The sequence below is a fragment of the Dama dama genome, chromosome 20, assembly GCF_033118175.1.
Source record: "Dama dama isolate Ldn47 chromosome 20, ASM3311817v1, whole genome shotgun sequence".
Classification (NCBI taxonomy): domain Eukaryota; kingdom Metazoa; phylum Chordata; class Mammalia; order Artiodactyla; family Cervidae; genus Dama; species Dama dama.
Window position 1 is genome coordinate 74,674,673 of NC_083700.1, and position 22,361 is coordinate 74,697,033.

At 38.4% G+C, this 22,361-nt stretch overlaps 2 long non-coding RNA genes across 2 annotated transcripts; both read left to right on the forward strand.

Moving 5' to 3' along the window:
* Positions 1-145: 145 nt before the first annotated feature.
* LOC133041209 (uncharacterized) lies at positions 146-9,894 on the forward strand. The gene is made up of 5 exons (XR_009689195.1): positions 146-1,523; positions 1,821-1,931; positions 2,374-2,517; positions 4,867-7,798; positions 9,803-9,894. It is a non-coding gene; the product is annotated as an uncharacterized LOC133041209 (long non-coding RNA).
* Positions 9,895-11,900: 2,006 nt separating this feature from the next.
* Positions 11,901-21,384, forward strand: LOC133041210 (uncharacterized). The gene is made up of 2 exons (XR_009689196.1): positions 11,901-17,658; positions 19,526-21,384. It is a non-coding gene; the product is annotated as an uncharacterized LOC133041210 (long non-coding RNA).
* The last annotated feature ends 977 nt before the right edge of the window (positions 21,385-22,361 follow it).

Genomic DNA, 22,361 nt, shown 5'->3' on the forward strand with positions numbered 1-22,361 from the left:
AAAGGATTAACTTCCAAAATATATAAGCAGTTCATACAAGTCAAAACCAGAAAAACAAACAATCCAATCCAAAAGTGGGAAACATACCTAAACAAACAGTTCTCCAAAGAAGACACACCGATGGCTAACAAACAGATGAAAAGATGCTCAACATCGCTCATTATTAGAGAAATGCAAATCAAAACTGCAGTGAGATATCACATCAGTCAGAATGGCCATCATCAAAAAGTCTACAAACAAGTAAACTCAAGTTGAAATAAGATAATACTTTATAAAACTATTTGTGGTATTCAGTTTTCTCTTTAATAATCATGTGTGCCTGGTATAATCCAGGAGGTTAAGAAACCCTAAAAAGAGAATACAATTAGGAGTTTGCTATTTTAGCTCTCTCAGGTCCAGAAAAGTTAAGCACCAGGTTTGGTTCTGTTTTGCATTAAACATGTAATATTGATCAAGTCACTTAGCCTCCATAAATCAGACTTAAGATAAATAAATAATGACATATTTATTTATCTATTTATATATTTGCCATATTTACCTATCGATATATCCATGAACTGTTTACCTAAATATCTGCCTCACAGAATTAGGACACCTTATAAGAATATATATGCTGAACCAAAACAAATTGGATAAACTGAATAAACAAGTACATAAATACATGTAAGTTTCAAATAAAATATAGGCTAAAGGAGAAGATATGACAAAGAAACAAGCTTTGTTTTCTTTTCAGTTTTAAGTTAAGAAATGGCGCCAACATTGCAGGCTGATGTATCGAATGATTTTATGTGATAACTTGTAACTTGGCAGATTTCCCTGGTGGCTCAGACTATAAAGAATCTGCCTGCATGCAGGAGACCTGGGTTTGATCCCTGGGTCAGGAAGATCCCTGGAGAAGGGAATGGCAACCCACTCCAGTATTCTTGCCTGAAGAATCCCATGGACAGAGGAGCCTGGTGGGCTACAAGGGGTCCATGGGGTTGCAGAGTTGGACACAACTGAGCAACTTACTGCTAACACAATTTGTTAAGATTAACACATATTACACCTTTTATTTGTAGTAGTTGTAATCTTAAAGATGAGTAGGATAACTTCATGTTTATTTGCCTTCACACCATTTTGGCATTCATCTCCCCTCTGCACTGTAATCTTTGTGATTGTTGTGGATGTTTAGTGGGTATTACTGAGGGTGACACAGACTGGGTGATAGATTATATGCTAAGATGGTCACCAGCAACCTCTCCTATTCCTACATGAGTGCTGGCCTCTCCTCTAGAAGTGTAGTTTATTTTCCTTTCTCTTAAATCTGGGATGACCTTGCTTTGTCCAAAAGAATGGAACAGAAGTAATATTGCACCAAGCTTTGTGAAGCGTTGCAACTTGTACTTTCATTCTTTTTGGAGCCCTCTGAGACACAGTATAAAAGAGTCCATCTATTCTGCTCAACAGAGAGGCGGTAAGAAGAGAAACAGGCCCCAGACATCCTGGGCCATTTCAGCCACACTAGCTGGAGCTCCAGACAGGTAAGTGAAACCATCTGAGATCCTCCAGCCCAGGTGAGCCATCCCAGCCAAGACTACACGGGACAGAGAGGAGGGCCCGCCCAAATCCTGCCTGATTTGGAGAATTGCAGGCAAAAATGTGGCTGTTGTTGCTAGCCACTCACTTTTGGTATGGCTCCTTATGAAGCAGTAGAGCCACAGCGTGGTCTTCCCTGGGCAGAATCCCAGCCTCAGAAGCACCCTATCCAATAGTAGTTTGTTTCGTTTGTCTCATGTTTTTATCTTCTGTCCTAAGCAACTTCCTCTTTATTCCTTCAGTTACCACTCCACTATCTGATCTATCCACTCTCCATGGATTTTCAAGGAAGATCAGTGATGTTGTAAAAAAGGTCTTGACCTTTGATTGGTACCCTCAGAAAAGACTATCAGGTATGAACATGAAGCAAAGGTAATATTTAAAACAGAGTTGTTTGGCAATATAGAAAAGGAAATCTAGACCTTTGTAAACCAAATACCAGAAACTAGTGTCACGGTGGCTTTTCACATAAGGCAAAAAAAGGAAGGAAAATGACATTAGTCAATCCCAATGGACCCTAATAAGGTATTGGGATTGTGAAGGAAATGCAACATCACTTCCTTTATGAAATGAAAAAAAAAATTAACATACTACAAACATGTCCATTTTACTTTCAGTTTTAATGTACTGTACAGTCAATATTTTAATAACAAGGAAAAGAATAAAATAAGCCATAATCTTACCACCAACTGCAACTATTTTCATTTTGCCAAGTTCCTTTCCAGTCATCTTCCATGGACATTAAGTATAAACCCTTATTTTTAGCTAGTTAATTATCCAACTTCTCTTTCACAGGCATAAAGACCAATAGGAACCCAAAGCAGTGAGAGAAGCTGAAAATAAGGGAACTGTGCCTCTTATCTCCATGGAGGCTTTGGAGAGAAGGTGTTAATGGTTAATTTATTTCTTCATTTATTCAGTCAATGAACATTATTGCAGGTATTTTAAGTACTTTCCATTTCTTAACATTCTTCAGCTGTGTAATTACTTGTTCATTGGTCTTCTGCCCAATTAGACTATGAGCTATACATGGCCAGATCTGTTTTATCTTATTCACAACTATTTTTCTAGCATTTAATATAATGCCTAGCATTTTGAAGGTATTGAATAAATATTTTTTGGATTGACGTACAGGAATTGAAAGTTGGGAACATACATTTACCAAACCAGAGATAGAAGGAAGAAAGAAGAAATGGTTGATGTTAAATTAAATAGTGGGTAAGAGTCTATATATTAAAATGAAAACATGCATGCCCTAATGGACTTTAAAATAAATGTGGTCTATTTGATTAATGCTGTTAGTTAGAATTTGGGTCTTCTGGAAAAGAAAATGATGAAACCATCTCCGGAGACATCGTGTATTCAGTTCATTTAATATTTATATGGAGCTTCTTAACTTAGCATTCTCAAGGAGACCAAAAATGATCATTGGAAAGTGCAGTGATACTCAGGAGGATGGGGTGAGAGCACTCCCCACTCTCCCAGTCCCAGATAAATCAACATAGATTGAGTTAAATTTAGGTACTGTCCTGAAGGGTGGAGGGAGTACTCTCAAATATTCAGAAAGGAGCTATCCTTTCTCATCTCTTTCTCCACAAATTTCTGGTAGAGGTTTAAAAAGTAGGTTTGCTGTTACAAGCAATAATGAATATAAGTTAGACTAGAGGTCAAAAAGACACCCCAAAATTCAATGGCTTGTGTGTATGTGTGCTCAGTCATATGTGACTCTTTGCAACCCCGTGGACTGTAGCTGGCCAGGTTCCTCTGACCATGGGATTTTCCAGGCAGGAATACCGGAGTGGGTTGTCAATGGCTTAAAGAAGATACTGTGCTCTCTTATAATAGTCTACAGGCAGGCAGACCAGGCCAGTAGACAGATTTGCTCTACAAAATAATTGAGATCTAGATTTTTTTTTCCATCCTGCTGATCCATTATCCACTACTGAGGCTGCTGCTGCTGTTAAGTCACTTCAGTTGTGTCCGACTCTGTGTGACCCCATAGACGGTAGCCCACCAGGCTTCCCCATCCCTGGGATTCTCCAGGCAAGAACACTGGAGTGGGTTGCCATTTCCTTCTCCAATGCATGAAAGTGAAAAGTGAAAGTGAAGTCGCTCAGTCGTGTCCGATTCTTAGCGACCCCATGGACCGCAGCCTACCAGGCTCCTCCATCCATGGGATTTTCCAGGCAAGAGTACTGGAGTGGGGTGCCATTGCCTTCTCCACTACTGAGGCAGTACTTCTCAAATCTTAATGTTCATTCAAACTACCTGAGGTTCTTGCTAAGACGCAGATTCTGGTTCAGTGGGACTAGGATGGGGCCCAAGATTATGTATTTCTAAAAAGCATCCAAGTGATGTTGATTCTGCTAATTCAAAGATCACACTAGGGATAGTAAGGCACTAGGGTGGCACTGTCATTACCTGCATTGTCAAAGCTAGGTGGCTGGCATATTTTGTTTCCAGTTTTCAAGAAGGTAAATGAAAACAAGTCCAGAGCAAAAAGTTTCCTTAAAGTAAACAGTGTAGAAATTATATGAGTACCTTCTGCTAAGTATGACAACCATAAGTGGGTTCCAGGGGCTGGCAAATTTGCTTAGTCTCTAGCAAGTAGCCATGTTGCCAATAAAAATGTGGAATACAGGAGGTAAGCACTATTATCCTAGGAAAAAAAATAATTTTTAGAGGACAGTCATCAGTCTACACACAAAAACTAAGGAGGCAGGAACTTATAATTAAGCAAGAGAGATGAAACACACACACAAAAAACAGGCTGTATGGGCTAGATATGATTCTGAAACCTAGGAAGACAGCTTTAGCAAAACCCATTGGCTCAGAAGTCTATGGACATTGACAGCATTCCATTTTCAGTTTTCAACCCCTGGTATGCTTTGCTTGCATTTCCTCTGTGACTTGTTCTTGGGGGCTGCTGACAATATGATAGGTAACCAGGAATGACTCAGAGACTATTTTATTTTAATTTTATTTTTTCAGAGACTATTTTAGAGACACTGAGTAGACTCTTAACATTTGCCTATGGTTTGAGAAAACAGACGTAAACAAAAACCAAAAACATAGCTAAAGATGTCATTAAAGACATCAGGCTAAATATTAAGAAAATCCAAGCATATATTATGAACTTCTAGACATATTTAACATGATCTCATGATTTTTATCCCTATGACCATCAGTTTACCCAGGACGTATTTCGAAATACATTTCTGGCAGCATCAGAAACAAAATTCATTGTCTAGACCTTTGGTATGATGCACTTTTTTTTTTTTTTTTCAGAATCTTCAGTTGCATAATAAATTTGAGATGCTTCCAGTCAAGAAAATTGCATCACCTTTTCTGATATTCCTACCTCATTTCAACATCTAGTTATCCTCTGTCTCAGATAAGATGCCTTTTGGATCTAATATAGTTAGAGTAACCATACTGGAACACTTCTGAAATTGAAATGGGCATTGTTAACAATTATGCCAGATAGTATACACCAGGACTATCTTAGGTAACCCAAGTGATATATAACTTAATCTAGGTAGTACCTATCATATCTTCTTTCTTTACATATGTAACTATATAATATATGTATATGTGTGTATATACATGTATGTATGTGTATATATATGTATGTATGTATGTATATGAACTATATAGAGCTTCCCTCGTAGCTCAGTTGGTAAAGAATCTTCCTGAAATGCTGGAGACCCAGGTTCAATTCCTGGGTTGGGAAGATCTGCTGGCAAAGGAAATGGCAGCTCACTCCAGTATTCTTGCCTGAAGAATTCACAGGAGGCACCTGGCAGGCTACAGTCCATGGGGTCGCAAAAGTTGGACATGACTTAGCTTCTAAACCACCATAAACTATTTAATATATACATATATATTATATAATTTATTTGGCAGAAGTAGGGAACTTTAACTGTATTAGTAAGGTTCATTAAGATTGTAATGAATAATTAATTGTAGATTATCTTTGGTAGTAAGAGTTTGTTCCAATAAAAATAACATGAAGGTGTGACTGGGAAGGTGTGCAGTCACTGTTGACTCTAGTCCTGTTCTTTCAAGAATGGGTTGTTCAACATCATTCAGGATATAGACTGAGTTCCACTGTCTCGTCTTCTCTGGAGACGTGCCGTTGCTGGGCAGAGATATTGCCAAGTCCTCTCAAAGCGCTTGGCTTCCTTCACATCGAGCACACTCACGTTTGCCTTGTTCAGTCAACAGTACCCAGGGAACAAAGATGGTTTACCTCAATAAAAATGTTGTGAACTTTATGTGGTCTTTTTGTAGGAAAAAGAAAAACTGATTGAGGATCATTTACTCTGAAGTCATAGCATGCACGTAGAACATTGTGAACATTTCTCCAATGAAACAAATCTGCTATATTGTATATTTCCACTTAAACGTGTTTTGCTTTCAATGAAGGAAGCATATAACTTCTTTGATTGGGATACCCAGAAAGGAAATAACATGGTTTCTATCTCTTTTTCTCTGAGGCTTCACAGAGGTAAAGTAAGTAAATTGTGGGATGTGGTCCATTATGACCATAAAGCTTATTTGTTCATTCGATTACTCCTATGTAGGATTCTGTTACCAGAAGAAGTGGGGAGAGTGAATGTGACAGGCAGACAAAAATACAAATACCATCATGCTGGACAAGTGATAAAAGCTGATAGAGTGAAGTAGAAAATGTGTAGAACTTAACCCAATGATACTGCAATGGGAGCAGCAGCTGCCCTCTAAGATGAGAGTTTAGTTTGTCTGGAGAAGAATGATGTGTAGACAGTATGAACTCAGAATCACATTGCCTAGAGAGGGTTTCATATTGAAAGAAAGCATTATGCAGGAAAGGGAGCTAAGGTTATAACCTGGAAAAAATCAAATGCTGCCTTAAGCCACAGAGACTCAAATAGAAGTATAAATATGATAATGCATACGATAGAGACAGAAAAGTGAGGAATGAAGGGATGAGGGGTCAAGGTCAGAGACTTTTGTACATGACTTCTTAAATTTTACACATCTGGTAGAGAATTTTTCTTTTAAATGTGGGTCCTAGCTTGTTTCACCATAGTGAAAGATAATTCTTAAACAAGTTGAAAGGAACCAAATTAGACAAATTTCTAATTTTTAAGGAAGTACACAGTATTGAGACAGAAAGTCCCTTCCATAGACACCCCACAGCCTGGATTAAAAGCATGAAGCCAGCAAGGGAGGCGACACATGAGCAAGTGTTATGGTTTTGAAGACAAGAGACCCTTGAGCATTCACTCCTTCCATGTTGTACTAAATGCAAACACTATTCATAGTTTTTATTTTCTATTTATTTATTTTTTAAAAGCAATTTATTTGACTGCTCTAGCACACAGCATCTTCAATCTTCATTGCAGCATGTGGAGTCTAGTTCCCTGACCAGGGATCAAACCTGGGCCCCTGCATTAGGAGTGCAGAGTCTTAGCCAGTGGACCACCGCAAAAGTCCCTATCCATAGTCTTTCTATGTGCTGCTGCCTGGCAGAGTGGAGACATGAAGTAAAGTTTTATTGGATGAATGTATGATTGGTACTATTATTTCCCTTCTCCCCCTTCAAATGCAAACAAAGCCTGAAAGTCCAGCTTCCTTCTCTCTAACCACTGTGCAGGAACCAAGTCTAGAAGTGGAATCAAACCTAAAGTGCTCCTTTTAGCATTTTCCACAAGCTACATACACTTTAACCTATTCAACTTACTCATGTCTAGACCCAGTGAATTCTGTTAATGATACTTCTTTCCAAGGCCAACAGAACTAGTTACTAGGATCTAAGAAGGAGCGTGTATAGTTAACCAACCTGAGAGACAAGGATACAGAACCCAGGTACTAAGTTAAGCATGGATCAAGGGCTTTTTGTGGCAGACACTGAGTTGATATTTATCAAATCCATTTTTTCTTCTCCCTGAAACATTTTTCTTTCTTGTTTGCAATTAAATGTGATCATGTTTTAGCTAATTGAATGTGAACAGCAGTGATATGTGCTAATTTTAGACCGACTAAATAACTTTCCATCCCTCCATGGCATACAATCTTTGTTCTCTTCTCTGTTCCCCTGGCTTAGTGATAATAAGAATTTTGACCTGGGATGCCATAGTTTGAAGATAGCAGAATCACAAGATAAAGAAGTCCCAAATCTTCCCTTGAAGGAGAGCCACCTGCCACTCAGATATCTGTTTTGGATTTTATATGAGTAAGAAATAAATATCTTTTGTATTATGTCATTGAGATACTGGTGTCTATCTGCTGAAGCAAGTAGCATTACCCTAACTGATGCCTATACACATGAAGAAAGAATCATGGAAATGAGAGCTTGAAAGGGCCTTAGAAATGATCAAATCCAACTCTCTCAATATTCAGAAGGGACCCAAAGAGGTAAAATATTTCCCCAAGACTAATGATCTAGTACTAGAGCCCATGTGTTATTTATTAGTCAGGGTGAACTGAAACTGTAGCAAACAAAAAAAGAGTAATGTATCGGCTCACGTAACTGGAAAATCCGTGGGTAGGGCTTCATACAGAGGCTGAGACAACCTCGTTGGGATTTGGCTTTGCCCTGTGCCTCTGCCGTTCCTTCCCCTGGGTGGGCTGTTCTCAGGAACGCTTTCCACTCCTGGGAGCAAAATGCTGACAACTCCAAGATACAACCACAGCAGAATGAGCACTTTTCTTCAATGCACTTTAACAAAAATCCTGGAGTAATTGCTTCTGATTGACCTGGCTTTGTTGTATGCCCATCTCTGAACCACATGCTGCATTCACCACCCTAGATGACTTGATAGGTGCCATCGACCCACTCAGAAGACCTAGAAAAGCCAGAGGTCAGGGTTCTTACTTAACTTACTTAACTTAGAGGCACCATCTCTTCCTCACCATGAATTCATTGCACATTTGCAGTGTGCCAGGCTCTGAGCAGGATGCTAAAATGGATAAAAAATAAATAATACACAGGTCCTTCACTCAAAGAACTACCAATCCTGTGTGTTTGATAAAACGTGTACACAAATAATTACCTGGCCACGAAGCAACCGTATGAGCAAGCTGACTATCGGTCATAATCAGGATAGGCCTAGAGTTTATAATGGCAATTTCCTACCATGGGACAACATGTTTGTTAAAACCCACAGACTATCAGTGCCACTAAAAAGAGGAGAAACCTTTCAACTAGGGAATTAAAGAAAAGCCAACTGAAACATAGTTGGGGAAAATAGAATAAAGCTGGTTTTCCCTTGCAATTGCAAATTCCAACTTTAATTACTAAAACAGAAGCCCAACTTATCAAAAGTAGATTAAACGAGATAGAAATGTATTTTTCTCTCATAGAATATTTTAACAATAAACGATAATAAAGCAGCTTCGTAGTGTGAAAAGTCTAAGTTTCTTCTATCTCCATCTTCCTGTTGTTCTCTCCTTGTGGTGGAAGATGGATTACCAACACATCTCCTTAGTCAGCTTTCAGCAAGCAGAAAGGGGGAAAGGATCAAAGGAAAGACTTGTTTTTTGCTTCTAAACGTGCAACCCAGAAGTTGCAAACATTGCTTCTGCTCATATTCTATTGACTACAGGGAAGACAGGTGAAGAGCTTTTATAGCTGAGAGTTTTAATAAAAGACAAAGAGAATGCACACCAAGGGACTACTAGCAAATATGCTACACAGTAGAAGCAATGATTTAAGCTATCCATGAATGATGAAGGAGAACCTGAAGGCATTATTTAGTCAACTTCTATTATAGGAAACCAAGGTTCAGAGAGGTTGACTGATTTACCTAAGGTTGCACAGCAGATTATTGAGGGAGCTAGGACGCAAATTGATGTCAGTTGACTTCAGATGGTAAACTGTTCCTGTCACCCTGTGCTGCCTTTAAAAGTGTTCTGTTACATAAAGTTGTAAAAAGGAAAGTAATAGTACAAGATGTCAATGAGAACTTTTATAAGAAATGTCAAAAGGCAGAAATACTGATTTTTTCCCATGTATAGTTGATAGAGCTTATATAGATTTTAAAATATTTGATTGTGTATTTAACACGAACTAATATGTAGTCATAAAAATTATAGTACCACAAAGTGGTAAAAATTAACATCTTCCCAGGCATGACCATTGTTAACAATTTGTGCAGAGATATTCTTAGGTAGATTTTCAAAGGGTCTTAAATCTATTCCCACAGTGATGGGACTCCTTGCAATATTTTTTTTTTAGTAGAACCCAAAGGAAAAGAAAGATAAGTAAATCAGCAGAACCATTGCCTTTGGAGGGACTTGGGGTCAGGCTGCAGAGAATTAAAGGGCCAGTATAAGGTAAGAGGGAGAAGGCAATGGCACCCCACTCCAGTACTCTTGCCTGGCAAATCCCATGGACCGAGGAGCCTGGTAGGCTGCAGTCCATGGGGTCGCTACAAGTCGGACATGACTGAGCGACTTCACTTTCACTTTTCACTTTCCTGCATTGGAGAAGGAAATGGCAACCCACTCCAGTGTTCTTGCCTGGAGAATCCCAGGGACAGGGGAGCCTGGTGGGCTGCGTCTATGGGGTCGCACAGAGTTGGACACGACTGAAGCGACTTAGCAGCAACAGCAGCATAAGGTAAGAGGTGGGCACACTTGTACTTGTCATCTTGCCAACACCAGAACTGTTTGCTTGGCACCAATTCCTCCCCCAATCTCCATAACCCAGCTCCCCCCACCCAAGCTGATATTATCCCTAAGGACACTGCCTTATTTTCATCCCAAAGACTGGCTTCCACAGCCATGTTTACTTGGTGGAAAATATTAAATGTAGGGGCAAGGGGAGGGGAAGAGCATAAGTTTTTTGTGATTTTCTGACCATTCAGAACTGACAGCCCAGAACTGTATTCCCAGTTCATTCTGTCTGTACAAAAGACTGTTGTTTTTCAGTTGCTAAGTTGTGTCCCCATGAACTGCAGCAAGCCAGGCTTCCCTGTGCTTCACTCTTTCCTGGAGTTTGCTCAAACTCATGTTCTTATCTGGAGAATTCCATGGAGAGAGGAGCCTGGCAGGTTACAGTCCATGGGGTCACAAGGAGTCAGACACAACTGAGTGACTCACACACACATACACACACACACACACACACACACACACACACGTCCATTGAGTCGATGATGCCATCCAACATCTCATCCCCTTCTTCTGCCCTCAATCCTTCCCAGTATCAGGGTCTTTTCCAATGAGTCAGCCCTCCGCATCAGATGACCAGAGTACTGGAGCTTCAGCTTCAGCATCAGTCCTTCCAATGAGTATTCAGATCCAAGAGATGGTGTGTGCTGAAAGGCAGAAGAGCTGAGTTCAAGGCCTATTCACTATACATGTGCCTTGTAACAAGTCACTTAATTCTCTGAGCCTAAATTTCTTCATGGTGACCAGGGACAATTAACTTTACCAGGTGGAGAAAATTAGTGAAATGCTGTGTATGAACACTGTTGTAACTGTTAAGTCTGTGAAAGAGGCCTTGATGTCAGTGGGCTACACTTTCTAGATTAAAGTAATTTTTGATATTAAAAAGACTAAACATATTCATACACCATTGAAATTTGTGTTGGAAAGCCCGCAAATTCTAATTTATAAAAAGATTTTGAGAAACAGGACATAACAAAAATGTTGGAATACAATCTAATATTCATAATTTTTAGGGACTTAGCAAGCCCCAGGTTACAGGTTTGAAGTGCCCTGAATATTTTTAGGATTAATAAAAGGATTCTCCTTAATGAATAGGTCATAATTCTATAACATTATGTTTGATCTCAGAACTAAATCAGAGGAGCTAGTCCTTTTATTTTCTGTTTTTATTGTGACTTCTATTTTTACATCTGCTTTTAGTTCTAAACTTCATGTGAAGATTTTCTGGGCCATGATTTTGTTGGCAACCAGGGAAATGGATTGAAGAAATTCAACAGGTGGGGCTGATAGCTAGCTGCGCTGTGCTGTACTTAGTAGCTCGGTCGTGTCCGACTCTTTGTGACCCCACGGACTGTAGCCCGCAAGGCTCCTCTGTGCATGGGATTTTCCAGGCAAGAATACTGGAGTGGGTTGCCGTGCCCTCCTCCAGGGGATCTTCCCAACCCAGGGATTGAACCCAGGTCTCCTGCATTGCAGGTGGATTTGTTACCATCTGAGCTACCAGGGAAGCCCAAGAATACTGGAGTCGGTAGCCGATCCCTTCTCCAGGGGATCTTCCTGACCCAGGAATTGAACCAGGGTTTCCTGCATTGCAGGCGGATTCTTTACCAGATAGCCAAATGGCAACCCACTCCAGTATTCTTGCCTGGAAAATCCTATGGACAGAGGAGCCTGGCAGGCTACAGTCCATGGGGTTGCAAAAGAGTTGGACATGACTTAGCGACTAAACCACCAGCAGCAGGTACTATTAATTTCAGCTTTCCTGGTGGCTCAGTGGTAAAGAATCTGCCTGCCAATGCAGGAGACAAGGAGACATGGGTTCGACCCTGTGGAGAAGGAAATGGCAACCCGTTCTAGTATTCTTGCCTGGAAAATCCCATGGACAGAGGAACCTGGTGGGCTACAATCCATGGGTTGCAAAAGAGTCAGACACAGCTTGGAGACTAGACAACAATCATTAATTCAGCCTAAAGGTGGTCGTTTAAGGCTGGCCTCTCTTCTGATTGATTAGTACCTGTACCAGTGCTCACAGGGACCTTTGCATTGAAAAAGCAATGTCAGAAAAAAAAAAAAAAAAGCAATATCAGTTCCAAGACTGACTTATTCTTGAGGAGGGTAGAATAAACTTAAAAACATCTTCATTTTGTTTGACAAAAAGTTTTAAATCAAAAGCAGATATGTTTTTCAGTTCCCCAAACAAATGTCATTTACAAGTTGACTAAATTGTGTAGACTTGCTCTTGAGTTTTGGTGCTGTTTTAAACATAGTTTGGGGTCGCTTATGAAATAAACAAACAAATGAATCAACTTCTTCCACTGCTCCCCTCCCTGCAAAGAAGCCCAGCAAACAAAGCCAGTGCCTTTGTCAGGAAAGTACTTATCCTTTTTGCTCACCAACATGTCAGCTTGCGTGTCTTTCTTCCCAAGATCCATTTTCAACCGAGAATACAAGCAGATACATACTCCGATACTCACTATTCCCCTGAAGATTTTCCTGAATTTACACTTTCCTCTTAAATTTGAAAAGCTCTAAACAGAGATTGTTTAGATTGTTTAACATACATATACGTATATACATAGCTCAACCCCAAAATGTTTTGAAGACAACAATTTGTGAATTGGTATATATGTTTTCTTTCTTTCTCTTATTTTTGAAATGTTTTAAGCTAGTGACTAGTAAAACTAAGATTTTCCAGCTTTTCAACCAAAGATTAGAAGCCACTTCCTGGCCTCTGATAATTTTGCTTCTACTTACAGGACACAAAGAAAAGACAGCATGGGGAAATCATTTAATTCAAAATTACTTCCCTAACAGCTGTACTTATCAAAATCAGATATAGAGACATATAGAAACAAAATTTTGAGGAAAAACAAGAAATCCAAGAATTCAATCATTTCTATTATAACGGAATAAAAATAATTATTTAAGTTGCTGTATCTTCCAAGTCTAAGCATAGCTTATATAAATGAACAATAAAGTTTAAATTACTCCAAACTATCAGGCTATTTTCGTATCGATACTTTTCTACAACACACTGAAATAGTCACTTGCTTTATTTTAGATTTGAGATTGTGAGTGATCAACCTTTTTTTTTTCTTTAAAAATTTTTTGACTCTCACGTATACTACCAATATTGGTATTACTATTTAAATTAGAAAAGTGAATAAAATAATCAATTTTTATCATTAAAATGCTCTTTTAAGATGTTCCAAAGTGTTGATTCCATGCTTTTCAAAGTTTCAAAGAAATGTGAAATGTGAGAATTAATAATTGTTCACTTTGCTGTTGTCCTCTACTGTTCAATTAATCTTAGAATTTGATGGAATCTTTGTTGGTAAGATACCACAATTCTGAAGTCAATATGCTTTCATAAATTGAAAACTTCTCTTATGTAGTAAGTCTCTGTCAGGTAACAAGAGCCAAATTATTCAACCTAGAAAGGGCCTGAATCACCTCTAGTAGAAGCTGCTGCTGCTGCTGCTAAGTCACTTCAGTTGTGTCCAACTCTTCACGACCCCATGGACTACAGCCTACCAGGCTCCTTGCCCATGGGATGTTCCAGGCAAGAGTACTGGAGTGGGTTGCCATTGCCTTCTCCACTAGTAGAAGCTAAAGTTCATGATTTTGTTTAACTTTTTCTTATGCTTAATTTATGAACTTTAGTTCCACCTAAAGAAGAGTCAAGTATCTGATTCTGACCAGGAAATGAAACAAAGACTTAAGCACATTTGCCTTAAACAGTAATATAACTGTTAATATAATTTATTATTTTTGATGTTTAGCAACCAGATAATTTCTAAAAAAGATTGACTAATGACTAACATTAATCAGAGGAACTTTAATAGTCAATGAGAATTCCTCAAAGGGAAATATCATGACAATCTTCCTCAACTTAACTTATGAAATCAATTAATAAAGCCTGAAATCAAAATTTGCCTTCATGGCAAAGATGAGTGGGTTATTTTGAACTCTGAATATTAGTAGTCAATCTACAGCCACATTAGACAAGGAGCAGTTAAGACATGCTAGCTTTCAGTGATTTAATTTATTCCCATCATTAAAATGTTTGTTTCAAAAAAATATCCCTCCTAATATTTCAGTGTCTTAGGGGGAAAAGAGCTTCTATTGGCTATCTCAAAAATGTAAAATGTTTATGATATTTTCACAAGAATTGAGGTTAGAAGTTATTAGAGATTTTTTAACAGTAAAGATATTAAGTATGGCTGCAAATAAATCACTTTTTGTGTATGTGTTACATTTACTAGAAATGAATACCATCTATGAAAAGCAGGATAGCCTGATATTTAAGAATATAGTCCTATGTCAGAATCTTGGAGTTAAATCTTGCCTCTGCCAATTACTAGTGGTAAAACTTTCAACATTATATAACCCACATGAGACTCAGTTTTCTCATCTGTAAAATGGGAATATCTAATTGGAATGCTATGAAGTCATGTTCAACTCTTTGCAACCCCATGTAGCCCACAAAGCTTCTCTGTCCATAGGATTCTCCAGGCAAGAATACTGGAGCGGGTTGCCATTTCCTTCTCCAGCAAATCTTCCCAACCCAGGAACTGAACCTGGATCTCCTGCATTGCAGGCAGATTCTTAATCGTAATGATTATATAAAATGAAAAACCACAGTTTTCTTATTTAAAACTCTAAGACATAATGTGTATGTTTACAAAGGAAGTATGGGGAACATATTGTATATTATCCAAGACCCCCCCTAGAGCCTGGAGTAGCACTCCAAAATCAAATGTGCTAATTAGCTACTGCTTCAATAATTCCTCATAACAAAACAGTCCAAAATTCAATGGCTTATAAAAACAATTCTATGAAAAAAGTATTTTTTATTTACAGCTCTGTGGGTCAGCTGGCATGACTACTTCCTGCTGTGGGTCACCTGAGCTCAGCTAGAAGTGGCTGTGAAGTGAAAGGGCTCAGTTGTGTCCAACTCTTTGCCACCCCATGGACTATATAGTCCATGGGATTCTCTATAAAGCTTACTATGTTAGGCACTATTAAACTTCACATGTATGGCTAATTCAATCCTCACAACCTCTCTGTGAGGTATCATTATCCTCAGTTTGATATCCCTAGATAAAGAAACTGGAGCATAGGCACTCTAAAATTTTAATCAAGTTCACATACCTAGGAAGCTGCAGAATTGGGATTCAAATGCAGGTGGCGAGGCACTCCTTTCTCCTAACCTTGTCCTAACCTTTTTGTGAACTGTGAACTTCCAGATGTTCAAGCTGGTTTTTGAAAAGGCAGAGGAACCAGAGATCAAATTGTCAATATCCACTGGATCTTCAAAAAAGCAAGAGAGTTCCAGAAAAACATCTATTTCTGCTTTATTGACTACGCCAAAGCCTTCGACTGTGTGGATCACAATAAACTGTGGAAAATCCTGAAGGAGATGGGACTACCAGACAACCTGACCTGCCTCTTGAGAAACCTGTATGCAGGTCAGGAAGCAACAGTTAGAACTGGACATGGGACGACAGACTGGTTCCAAATAGGAAAAGGAGTATGTCAAGGCTGTATATTGTCACCCTGCTTATTTAACTTATATGCAGAGTACATCATGAGAAACGCTGGGCTGGAAGAAGCACAAGCTGGAATCAAGATTGCCGGGAGAAATATCAATAACCTCAGATATGCAGATGACACCACCCTTATGGTAGAAAGTGAAGAGGAACTAAAAAGCCTCTTGATGAAAGTGAAAGAGGAGAGTGAAAAAGTTGGCTTAAAGCTCAACATTCAGAAAACTAAGATCATGGCATCTGGTTCCATCACCTCATGGGAAATAGATGGGAATACAGTGGAAACAGTGTCAGACTTTATTTTTTTTGGGCTCCAAAATCACTGCAGATGGTGACTGCAGCCATGAAATTAAAAGATGCTTATTCCTTGGAAGGAAAGTTATGACCAAGGTAGATAGCATATTAAAAAGCAGAGACATTACTTTGCCAACAAAGGTCCGTCTGGTCAAGGCTATGGTTTTTCCAGTGGTCATGTATGGATGTCAGAGTTGGACTGTGACGAAAGCTGAGTGCCGAAAAATTGATGGTTTTGAACTGTGGTGTTGGAGAAGACTCTTGAGAGTCCCTTGGACTGCAAGGAGATCAAACCAGTCCATCCTAAAGGAGATCAGTCCTGGGTGTTCATTGGAAGGACTGATGCTAAGGCTGAAACTCCAGTACTTTGGCCACCTCATGCGAAGAGTTGACTCATTGGAAAAGACCCTGATGCTAGGAGGGATTGGGGGCAGGAGGAGAAGGGGATGACAGAGGATGAGGTGGCTGGATGGCATCACCGACTCAATGGACATGAGTTTGAGTAAACTCCGTGAGTTGGTGATGGACAGGGAGGCCTGGCATACTGCGATTCATGGGGTCGCAAAGAGTAGGACACGACTGAGCGACTGAACTGAACTGAACTGAACCTTTTTGTAAATACAAAGAAGCCAAATCTTTTGACAATGGACCAGGAATCCAAGTTCCTGTTTGCACATGAATCTAGGATATCTCTGTCTATTTTTTAAGATTTGGGAGATCTAGTCATTAATCTGGGTTTCCCTGGTGGCTCAAGACAGTAAAGAATCTGCCTGCAATGTGGGAGACTTGGGTTCGATCCCTGGGTTGGAAAGATCTCCTGGAGGAGGGCATGGCAACCCACTTCAATATTGCTGCCTGGAGAATCCCCATGGACAGAGGTACCTGGCAAGCTACAGTTCATGGGGTCACAAAGAGTCTGACACAACTGAATGACTAAGCACAACACACAGCACAGTCATTAATTTGCTTTTTGTCAATACCGCTTATCTGTGAGCTCCTGAAAGTCAGGAGGGCTGTGTGCTGATCCATTATATTCCCAGTGTCTGGCATAATGCCTGGGATATCATAGGCACCAAATATGTATTTGTTGAGCAAAATGAATGACCAAATGAGTAAGCTATATGTAATTAAGGCATTTTAAACATGGACCTTTAAGAAAATAGTTTGTACAATTTCCTTCAAGTCACATAGTATTTCCTATCTTGTTATTTTACTCTGTACTTCCTACTGCTGAGACTAAGGGCTGAAGTAAGGATGGCCTCCCCTCTGCTTAAGTCAGGCAAACACTACTGCTGGAATGTGATTCCTAATGTTCTCCATGGTGCCTTGGCTGTTTCATTTCATTTACTTCTTTTGTTGCCTTCACAGACCTAACACAAGTTTCAGACCCATGGGAGGCCCATAAAATAATGCTTATTCAATTGCATTGTAATGTCAGTGAAGGCTGTAGATGATGCCAGCCAATTGTGAGAAAGCTTGGAAGGTTAAGCCCCAAGGAGGTTCCTGCCATTTGGCTACAGTATTTTATCCATTCCTACCTTAATTGCTCTGTTTAAAGAACGTCAACAATTTTAAGGTGGGTTAATTAAATGTCACATTTTCCATTTATTTACTAATTCATACTACCATATTTTTAACCTGTGTGAGATAGTTACTTAGACTTCAATAATATTCTCCAAAAATAAACAAATGTTGGCAATAAAGTTATATTAACATTTAACATCAACTAATAATTAGTGGCTATACCATTTTTGTATTCCCTTAGTTATTTGAGAATCATGTTTCTAAGGAGATTTTAGGTAAAGCTGTAGACTTGTGTTTAGAGTGGAATATTGCCCAATAACAGTGTTGTCTACCATATATTTATTCCTAACCCTTTTGGCCTAGATTGTAATTAAAAGAGAGGGTTATTACAACAGCATGGTTATTACTCATTTCATGTTACAGTAGATTGGTTGATGTCTTCTGGGAAAATGAGGAACTCAACTTTAAGCTGAGGGATTTTTCTAAATACTCTGATGCAATTCTTGAGTGCACGAAATTATGATTTCTTAAGTTTTGAAAGAAGAAATAAACCCAAAGATTTATAAAAGAAAAACAACAGAAAACAATACTGCTGAACTACTAGCAATTGAAGCAGACAGAAGAGTCAAAATGAATTACATTTATTTTCAAAGCTAGACCATGAAGAAATGGCAAATCAAAAATAAGTAAGACAAGAGAAACTTTTTATGCTCACAAAGGAGATTTCTTGGCATTTTTCTTGATTCTTTAAATACTGATGCACAGAAACAATAAAAAAATTTCCATTGCTTTTTAAAATTAACTATTTTATTACAACAATAATAATATAGGTCCAATATTTTAAATATTAACAGAATAGGGATGTATAAGGTAAAACAAAATTTCTCCACCTTCTATCCTTCCTACTCTATAATCCCAGTTTTTTGGAGATAACTATTGGCGACATTTTCTTCCTTTTACAGCCATCGAGAAGGTTTCATTCTTACTGTTTGTGTTAGTTTCCTAGGGTGCCATAACACAATACCACAGACTGGGGGGCTTAAACAACAGGAATTTATTTTCTCACAGTTTGAGGGCCAGAATTACAAGATTAGGGTGTCGGAAGGGTTGGTTTCTTCTGAGGTCTCTCTTCTCATGTTGTACATGACTGTTTTCTCCCTCTGTCTTCTTGTGGTCTTTCCTTTGTGCATCTGTTGGTGTCCTAATTTCCTCTTCTTATGAGCACACCAGTTGAATTAGACTAGGGGCCATCCTAACAACCTCATCTTAACTTAGTCACCTCCTTAAAAGTCATATCTCCAAATATAGTCACATTCAGGGTCTCCAGGGGTTAGAGTTTCTACATATGAATTTTGGGGAACACAACTCAAGCCCATAATACTATTAAAGCAATACTGCAACAGAATTGTGAAATGCCTGGTGAAAAATTTCCTATAAAATCTTTCTAATCATTTACACTATCAGCAGTACATAGTAATACCTATTTACCTTCAGCCTTGAACTTATCTAAGCTTTTAATTTTTAACTGAATAGAAAAAAATGACTATTTTTGTTTTAATTTGTATAATTAAAAAATATGAATATGGCTGGGTATCTTTTCATGTGCCTGTTTTCTGTTAAGATTTTTCCCCTACGGTCTCCCTTGCCCATTCGTTCTATTGGTTATCTTTTGTTTACTTGTGTAAATGCTTGCATATTAAGGATGCTTTTTCATATGTATAAAAAATATTTTTTCCAATCTGTTCTTGTCTTTCTTTTTGTCCTTTTTATTGGATTGCTTTAAAATTGATAAAAATTTAATATGTTAAAGATAAAAATTTGGGTATTAAATGTTCTTGAGTAGCTTGAGAAGTTTGAAAAGAACTTTAGAAAAAGACTTCCCCATACCAAAATGATTTATGAATTAATATTATCTCAAGTTCTCTTCTAGGTATTTGATCCCTGGGTCGGGGAGATACCCTGGAGGAGGAGCCTGGAAAACCCCTTGGACAGAGGAGCCTGGTGGGCTAAATGCATGGGGTCACAAAGAGTTGGACATGACTGAGCACGCGCACGCACAATTAGCTACATAGCCTCTACTGCAATTCAGTGGGAAACAAATGGTGCTGGATCAATTGGATAAACATACAGGAAAACTAATTTGAGATGAATCATAATCTTTTACATGAAAATAAAGCAATCACACTTCTAGAAGAAAACACAGGAGAATATCTTCATGACTTTGGAGTTAGACAAGGTTTCTTAAAATGGAACATCAAGACAACCTGTAAAAGGAAGATTGAAATTTTGAACTTAATTAACACTAAGAATGTCTATTCATGAAAAGACACCATTTAAAAAGAAAAAAGAAGCCATAGACCAAGAGACAATATTTGTAATACAAATCCTGAATAAAGGTCTGTATCCAGAATATACAAAAAACTGGAAATTAAGAAAAAGTCAGCCAATTAAAAAGTGGACAAAAGAGAATATCAAATGACCAAAAGTCAACAGCATTAATCATCAGGAAAATACAAATTAAAATTTCAATGATATACATCCCATCAAAATGACTAAAATTAGAGATGGATAAGGCTAAGTGTTGATCAAGATGTTCAACAAGTGGAACTTAAATTGCTAGTGTTAGTATGTGTTGGCATACCTTCTTTGGAAAGTTATTCTATAGTATTTATTAACATTAAATACACCCGTATATCTATAGCCTAGCAATTCCACTTTTGCTATATACTTTACAGAAAGGAATGATTATGTCCCCCAAAAGGCCTATACAAGAATGTTTGCAGCAGCTTTATCACAAGCCCAAAATTGGAAGCAACTCAAATATTATATAAATTATAATATATTTACACAATAAAATGAAATAAAAGACTGCTACATGAAATAATATGGATTAATCTCAAAGATATCATTTTGAGGGAAAAAATAGCAGTCAAAATGATAACTAACATGTAAATATTATGGCATTCTGAAACAGGAAAAAATATATCAGTGGTGATAAAGATGAAAAGCTATTAGCACTGGAGAATGATTGACTAGACAGAAGTACAAAAGAGCCTTCTGAGATCAAGGGAATGTTCTATATCTTGATCTAGGCTGTATCTTATATATATATTTTTTCTGTGGTTGAATTGTGTCCTCCAAATTCATATGTTAAAGTCCCACCCTCACCCCAGTATCTAAGAATGTAACTTTACTTGGAGATAAGGTCTTTAAAGAAATGATTAAATTAAGAGACCATTTGGGAACAGACCTAATCTAGTATTAGGGCTTCCCTGATAGCTCAGTTGGTCAAGAATCTGCCTGCAATGCAGGAGACCCCAGTTCGATTCCTGGGTCGGGAAGATCCCCTGGAGAAGGGATAGGCTACCCACTCCAGTGTTCTTGGGCTTCCCTTGTGGCTCAGCTGGTAAAGAATCTGCCCGCAATGCGGGAGACCTGGGTTTGATCCCTGGGTTGGAAAGATCTCCTGGAGAAGGGCAAGGCTACCCACTCCAGTATTCTGGCCTGGAGAATTCCATGGACAGTCCATGGAGTCTCAAAGAGTTGGACATGACTGAGCGACTTTCACTCACTCACTGATCTAGGATGATGGAGAAAATGAGGAGGGGACCTCAGGGATACAAATACACAGAGCAAAGATCACGTGAAGAGACAGTAAGAGAGTGGCCATCTGCAAGCCAGGAGAGAAGCCTCAGAGGAACGTAACTCTGACAGCACTTTAATGTTGTACTTACAGCCTCCAAAACTGTGAAAAAATAAATTTCTGTTGCTTAAGTCACCCAGTCTATAATATTTTGTTATGGTGTATCTAGCGAATAAATACAGTATTCATTTGTAGACATTATCAATGTGTACACCTAAGATTTATATAATTTACTCTAAGTTATACCTATATACATCAATTTAAATTAAAAGCAAAAACAAAGTTTCCTTCTAGCAGACAGCCTGAGTTATCCCAAAAATATCAGTCCTACTCGTCATCACAAATCTGTACCATAATTCATCGAGTATTTCCTGCAAATCTCGTCACTGTATCCAATTGTCTTTAGCTCCACTTTAGCCTTTTCAGCTATAACATTTTGCTCTACTTTTACATGACAAGGAGAGAAATGGGGAGAGAGTGTGGAATTAGCATGATCTTGTTATTTTGGACACTTCAATGAGCTACAGAAAATTAGAATTCCATTTCTAGGTCCACCAGTAACTTTTTGAGCAACGCTGAATTTCTGCCTTCCCTACCTTGTACGTCTGCTTTCCCGTATGGCAAATGGTGATAATTATAATTGGTCAGACCTCCAAGGTTGTGAAGATTACTCAGATATTATCTTAAAATTGTACAGAATTGGTGCTATACAAACACAGAAGTGTTATTATTCCCAGCCCAATAATAAACATGGCTTCAAATGATAGCTTTGAAAGATCTATAATCATAATGAGAGCATCACTCCTCCACCCTTGTTGCATTTCTATTTCCCATGGTTATAGTCCCTAGAATCTGTTTTTTAACTTCTCTATAATTCTACCTGTTATACTTCATTGTACTTGTTGCCTTTTATGTCTCTTTCACTTTCTGGATTTTTTTATTTTCTGAAGAGAAGAAACATTCTCTGGAGTATTCAGTGTCTTTCATACAGTAGGTATTCAATAAGTGTTTGCTTAATAGGAAGATGGTTGTATGAATAAAAAGGACCCTCACTCTCATATTGAAAAGGTATCTAAAAGTTTGTGTTAAGTTATCTGAAAGAGGGAGAAAAT